At 40.4% G+C, this 7,541-nt stretch overlaps 1 pseudogene; it reads right to left on the reverse strand.

Moving 5' to 3' along the window:
* Positions 1 to 1,055: 1,055 nt before the first annotated feature.
* LOC119476008 lies at positions 1,056 to 5,511 on the reverse strand (annotated as a pseudogene).
* Positions 5,512 to 7,541: the final 2,030 nt, after the last annotated feature.

A 7,541-nucleotide genomic window follows, 5' to 3' on the forward strand; every position in this document is an offset into this window, starting at 1 on the left:
TGGCATTTCTTCTGTTCCAGTTTCCCCTTGAGCGATGCTCGTTCATGTCTATGTAGAGCGAGCAAGCCCAGTGCTGACTTTCGTTGACTTAACGGCCACAGGTGTGGCTGTTATCAAGCAATTCTGAAGTTACAAATAGTCCCTTTAAGTCAAAGTGTTTTGAATACTTTGTGTTGATGCTCCAGAAGGGCCTCGCACAGTGCCGTTTGGAATGGACACAAGAACAGAACTCAAAATTTGGTACGGTAGCTTCCCACAAGATGATATTCACAAACATGACATTTCATTTGCGAAGCCTAATCAGGCAAAGGTATTCTTCTCAATAAGTTGGGCCATGTGTATATAAGTGCTATAAGTCAGTCGTGCCATTTCTTGTTTGCACTGTTCTAAAATCAGTGCACCTGAACTGAACATCCAGAATGTATATACACACCACAAACTTTCCTTAACTTTGCAAAATACCACACAATGTTAGTTTTCTCAACAAGCTCTAGTCATTAGTCAGCTACGCTCTCAGTTAATTTTCCCACATGCAAAAACATCAGCATGGGGCATGTTGCTCAATACGTTTTTGCACTGTTATTACATCACTTTCATTCTCCTGTTCATTATTATTTAGGAAAAAGCAGTAATGTGATGTTTACTGACTCAGTTTCTTCCTGAGAAGTAAACACCAAAATTTCACTCTCAGACCGCTCCCAATGTAAACTCATCCTTTAAGTAAATGCTTAAAGGAAGTTGTCACTAAACTTGAATAGAGTTGTGTGAAATCTGAAGTGTTACCACACATTAAATTGCAGCAAATTCAATACAGACACCATAACTGGTACAGCATGTATGCTAATATGTCTGATGACTCTTTTCATCAGTTTGTGCTAGTGAGCATCTGGCAGCCGCTGGGTGAATTCACATCAGACAGCTGTTCATTCCCAGTGTGATGCAGGCTTTGAAACATTCTGCACTAATGAAATCTAAAAGGAATGAACTGAGCTGGAACTGGTATTTCATGTAGTCACTCAGTCCACATGAATCTTAAAAAGAGCAGACAGACAGCATTTTATGAAAACACATTTTATTTGGACTTTCAGTGAGTGCTGGATTTCACAGACTTGGACGACAGGAACGCAGATCAGTTCAGTTTATCGAAATACTTCAGTTTGCCTGAAGGGTCGGGAATGATCTATGGAAGAGAATTCATTAACATTAGTGCACAATAAGTATAGAAATATACTAGAATATGCTATAAAACCACGCTGTGACTAATGCAGATCGCTGACAACTGACAAGTCTTTTCAAAACAGACACAATATTTGTTATTGTACTAGCTGGACGCAGACAGACTGATTTGCAAATACATGGTACTCAATCTGAGATCGTCTATCTATCATAGAACAACACTAGTTAGTGATTGAAGATCCAAATCAGTCTAAGCCATATTTGCCAACCTTTGAGGACCTTAAAATTAGGGAGTATTTTCAAAACCAAAGCGGGTGGTGTGGGGGTCCTCCCCCAGAAAAATTTTAAGTTCAGAGACGTTGTTTCTGCATTCTGGTGACTTTAAAAGAATGAAAATAACAAAATAAGTACACTAGCAACAGCCTTTCTATGTTCAACTTTTAATTTTAGCTTCAGTTCTCAGGAAAGAAAACTGAATAATTCTCCCCTCTGGTGAGAACTTGGCATGTGAATCTCTGCCATAAACTAATATTCATTTGTTTTTATTTGTTTATGCCCCTGCTTGAGTATTTCTTTCAGTTGATTTCCTCCATTTCTCTCTCCGTCTCTTCACTCACTGAAGGTCCTTTCGGATACAACGTGAAAAATACATTATTTCCAATGGTTTGCGCCGCGCCACGTCGTGCACGTCGTGCACGTCGTGCACTTCGTGCACGTCGAGCAAAGTCCAACTTGGGCGCTGCACGCTGTGATGTGCGCTGAAACCAGCAGCGAGCGCAGCTCAGACATGAGCTCAAACACTGTGCCAGGAGCATATTCCTGCTCTCTCCGCCGAGAAAAACAACATTTGGTGTAGCTCTATTGTCGTCCCGGGAGGAAACAGTAGGGATTATACATGCTGTACAGTGCCAGAAACGGGTTAAGTGTGAAAATTTGCCATTAATCGGAAAGAAATACGGGAGAATTGTGACCCCGGGAAGGAAACCGGGAGAGGGTTGGAAAGTATGGTCTCAGCTCCATTGATACTACACCGTGTCGCTGCCTGGCTTCCATCCTGCTGGACACACTGTAAAAAAAAAGAAGAAACAATTCCAGTCAGCACAAGAAAAACAGCTCAAGGAATCCATTGAAAAGCCAAAGCACTTAGTTTCCAGATACTGCTGTTTAAATGAGCTCCTCGTACCTTCTCCGTGTTTGTCGGTGTACTGGAAGGCCTGCACAAGCCGCAGAGTCTCATCCACCGGATCTTCCTCCACCGGAAGATCGTTCATTGGTGATCTGCCTCAGGGTGCCTTTTTCGTCGATGATGAAGGAGTCCCCTGAGGAGACAGAGACACAGAAACCGACGAGCGAGATTCAAGCACTGTTAAACTTCTACATGGTTGTTAAAATAACCAGCTAGTTACGAAGCACATTTGTCCACATGGTAGAAGCATCAAAGTGATTTCGGATGCTCCTATAACTTATCGTCCTTTTGTTCGCTCCTCAAGAGCACGTGACCGTCAGTGACTCATTAAGTTGATCGCCTATAAAACTTTGATAATGGGCCATAAAAATTCAACGTGAAAGCGTAACTCAGCGTGTGTCCCTGGTCCTCCACTAGTAGACTCCGTAGTCAGTTTGAAATCTGGTGAGTGAGGTCAGACAACAGAGGGATTTTCATTGGGTCCAAGTCCACCCTGCTTTCTTGGCGTATTAATCCTGTTAACAAGAAAAAGACAAAGCTCTGAGTGTACAGTTTAGGCTAATGATTCACATTACAAACCACCCTGAACCCCTAAACTTCATACATTGAAATTCCAAATTTTTAGATCATTATTCCACTTAGAGTCGAGTCTACTTGAGCGTGTATGATTAGACGTCTGTTTATTATTAGGTTAAGCTATTAAAGACTGAGAGCAACTTGTGGGTGTGATGGCGACAGCGATCTTACCAGCCAGGTGGGTAAACTGGGAGTGCAACAAGCAGGCGACCACCTCTGTATTGATATGGCTTGAAACTCGTGCAGCACGATCGCTGAATGCAATGATCTCAGTGGGTACAGACAAATGTGCTGCAAGAGAAAGAACAGACGCATTAACATAAGAATGAATTTGGCAACACAGATGAAGTGATTATGTAATGCAGATAGACGCTGAGACAAATGATTACGTCACCAAGTCCAGAGGATAGAGAAGAAGACGAGATATTTTGCCTGTTGTAGTTGGACAGCTTCGCCTCCTTGAATTCACCATTAATGACAGCCGTTCCTTCCCAGTGCGGCGCAGGCTTTGAAACTTAGGTAGGAAGAAAAATACATGGCGTTGATAAAACAAGAATTAGTTTTCAGGTGATTATAACTTAATAAAAACAGTTATGCATTTTATATTCCATTTATGCTAAGAGATGCCCTGAAATCCTACACACACTGGTCCTTTAAGTGTATATAAACTGAACAGTATAATTCTCAGAGGTACTTTAAATTACTTTTAATTTTTCAATTTACCTCTATGTATAATTCTATTATAAATACCAGTCTATGGAAATTACGGCTGTGATCGGAAAGAGTCTGGAGATATGATACACATCAAATACTGGGGTAACGGTTCAATATATTGAGATATATTGCAATATTGTAAATCACAGCGATTGTGATTTTTTAACTTAAGGAAAACTGTCACAGTATAAAAGACACACAGAAATACACATTTTAGAATAAATGAAAATAACACATTTGTACTGCATGCAAAAAAATGCAGAGTTTTTGCCCAAACCTGCATGTGATTATAATATAAATATGCTCAAATCATAACATGGAAACTCAAGTCCAACAGGCAACAACAGCTGTCAGTGTGTCAGTGTGCTGACTTGAACTATGACTTGCTCCAAACTGCATGTGTATTATCATAAATGGGCATGTCTGTAAAGTGGGGAGACTCGTGGGTACCAATAGAAACCCTTTTTCATTCACATATCTTGAGGTCAGAGTCAATGGGACCTCTTTGAAAATGGCCATGCCAGTTTTTTTCTCACCAAAATTTAGCGTAAGTTTGGAGCGTTATTTAAACCTCTTTCGCGACAAGCTGGTTGTATCAATGAGCCCGCTACATCCTCTGAAATCAAAATAGTGGCCAAGCCCGATGGCGGGTTATCAGATTATTTAAGAGGGTAATTAAAAATCGATACAGTGGTTCGGAGAATCGATACAGTATCACACACACAAACATCGTGATACCAATTGTGTATCGATATTTTCTACATCCCCAAATGGAGATGGTAACAAAGCATTTTGTGTTGCGATAAACATAAATCGATATGGTCCTTATGGTTCTTCTTTGCCAGTTGCAGTGTTCCTACCATCTGGACACAATACGCCATCATTATTTTTAAGACTCTTACATTGCATTAGAAGTGGAAGATTGTCTCAATTCCAATGGAGCAACACAAGGCAAGGTTAACAACAGTCCATTATCTGCTGGTGCACAAACACTGCAGAAGTGCATTGGGTAAAGTCTCCAAACACATGACGACACATGACGATGTATGGCACAGAGGCCATAAGTAGCCCATAATGACTAACTGTAAGAGCACGTGAGATTTATGGTGATAGTTTCTGAGTGTTTTCTGGTTATTTTGTCCAACCCCTAGTGTTATATGCGCAGTGTGTAAGTCATGTGTCTGAAGGGGCGGAGAGAGGGCACAATCCAATGAATGATTAGAATGACGTGTCCTACATATAAACACCTGATCAACAGTTAGACCTCATGTTAAACTGTCTTTAACTGAATTAAACTAGAACATACAGCCAATCAAAGATGAGTTAGTTTCTATTGTCCTGAGAGCAGGATCAGAACACACACTGGAGCTGCAGCAGCTGCTCTCTCTGTCAGGAAGAGAACTAAATCACTGCTTTCAATTATGCAAATAGAGAACTGTCCACATCTGGATGAGAGGAACTCACTCTTGGCTTTGCTGAGGTGCAGGTAATGGTCGGACACTGGCACGCGGAAAGCCTCTCCAGGATAGACGTGTCCTCCCGCGTAGTTGTGACACTGGGAGTTTTCTCACATTAGCGCCTTCCTCTGCAGACGTAGGTGGTGAGGAAGAGGAGGAGGAGAGCGCTGCAGAGCGCACGGAAATATCCTGCTTTATACTTGTGTGTAAGAAATACTCCATGATGGTGTAGTCCCTTTGAGAGCAGAGCACCCCAACCACTGACTGGCAAAATGGGTTACAGCCTGTTGGCAGGATTTGGGATTTGAGGAGTCTTCTTCCTCCTCCTCTTCTTCTTCTTCTTCCTGATGCAGTTTTGCAGGGAGCTGGTATCCTCAGTGTTGCATTACTGCCATCTAATGGAGTTAATTAGTCTCCTGATGCCACTTCCACCACCACTGTAATTTCCTCTTTAACCCAGTCCCCCTAAATACATAAATAAATATAATAAATGAATAAAAAATAAATAAATAAGGACTGTCAATCAATTAAAATATTTAACCGCACGATTGTCCTATTTAGTTGCGATTAATCACACATTTTTTTAATCTGTTAAAATGTAGCTTAAAGGGAGATTTATCAAGTATTTAATACTCTTATCAACAAATATGCTTGCTTTATGCAAATGCAGGTATATATGTATTATTGGAAATCAATTACAGAAAACGATGGCAATATATGTCCAGAAACCCTCACATATTTTAGCATTTAGCATAAAAAATATGACTCAAATCATAACATGGAAAACTCAAGCCCAACAGGCAACAACAGCTGTCAGTGTGTCAGTGTGCTGACTTGCGTATTACTTGCTCCACACTGCATGTGATTATCATAAATCGGGCATGTCTGTAAAGGGGAGACTCGGTGTACCCATAGAACTCTTTTTCATTCACATATCTTGAGGTCAAGGTACCCTTTGAAAAGGGCCATGCCAGTTTTTCCTCACCAAATTTAGCGCAAGTTTGGAGCGTTATTTAGTTTTCTAGTATCATTTGATACCAGTATCTTCACTCTACTGAGCTAGCAAAAAAAAAAAAAATCGCAAGTTGTATTAATGTGTAAAGAAATAAGTGACGTTAAAATGATTTTGCGTTAACTCTCAACAGCCCTAAAAAAATAAAAAAAATAAAATGTAATCTATTTATCATTATCTCTTTTCTTCTTGTCTTTATTTTTCTCAGTAATTTCTTATCTAGTTTAATCTGAAATGTTATTGTAACCCAAACACAGTATAGAGAATGGCCAATGCACTGCTACTGCAGAGACCCACAGGCCTCAATTACTTGAGTGTTGACACCAATAAATTCACAGAGTCACGAGCAGGAGACGTGCATTCAGTTCAACATTACCAAATTTATTTAATTAAAAGGGAAAAAATGATTGGAAATGGATAACCTAAAAAAGGAGAGGACAATCATTAAATTAACAATATTTATTCAACAATAATAGTTAAAACAGTTTTTTCATAAAAACTCCAAACTGTGCCTCTCCTTTTAAATTAGAACCCAAAAAAAGATACAAAATACTAAGGCAGGGTACTGTCTGCAGGGTGATTCTATTATGAGACCCCTCTTTAAACTCACACGTGAGCACACTGAAACTATTTCTTTACACGGCAACCATCACTGCAAATAGATAATGTATGAAACTGTAAAAAGTGACTATCACCCTTTTGGGCCTACCACACGGCATGCGAAGAGAGGTAAATACCTCGACTAGTCTACTCCCTGCAGGTCTCCCACTGCCTGGAAGAACAATAAATAGAAAGTAATGTGAATCAGTTGGTTCTGGTTTACAAAGAGTTCAAATGTATTTCAAGTAATAACCACCACAATACAACAGTCTTACTTGGATGTGGTCCAAATTAACAAAGGGGACAGCTGGACACAGTCTCCTTTCAGTCCATGTAAAACAATCAGTAGTCACAACCAGCCTACTTTAAGTTTACCTTACCCCTCAGGGCCCTACTTCACTGCAATCACTGGCTCTGCTGTGGCTTAACCAGGGGAGGGGCAAAAGGCTGAATCTTTCCCTAAAAAGGTTAGATTGACCATGTTACTCCTTAAGATATGATATGAAATTAACAGACCTTAAGTTATTCTGCAACATACCTTTTTCAGTATGGGGTTACAGAGCATCACTCTTGGACAGCTCAGGAACACAGCTGCACTACAAAACTATATACAAAGGAAGTGGTTAAACTCACTATAAAACAGAGCCATTTTCTACCCTCCAAAATCTCTCCCTTACCTGGACAAAACAGAGTTGACCTGCCACACATCTACCAGGAGTCAGAAAAAAGAGACTATAATCACCCACACCTGACCTTTATGAAGGCAAGAAGCTCCACTCAACCACACCTACAAGGGCCGGTGTGGCTACCCTGCCTAGGT

This window comes from Sebastes umbrosus, chromosome 17, assembly GCF_015220745.1.
Source record: "Sebastes umbrosus isolate fSebUmb1 chromosome 17, fSebUmb1.pri, whole genome shotgun sequence".
NCBI lineage: Eukaryota > Metazoa > Chordata > Actinopteri > Perciformes > Sebastidae > Sebastes > Sebastes umbrosus.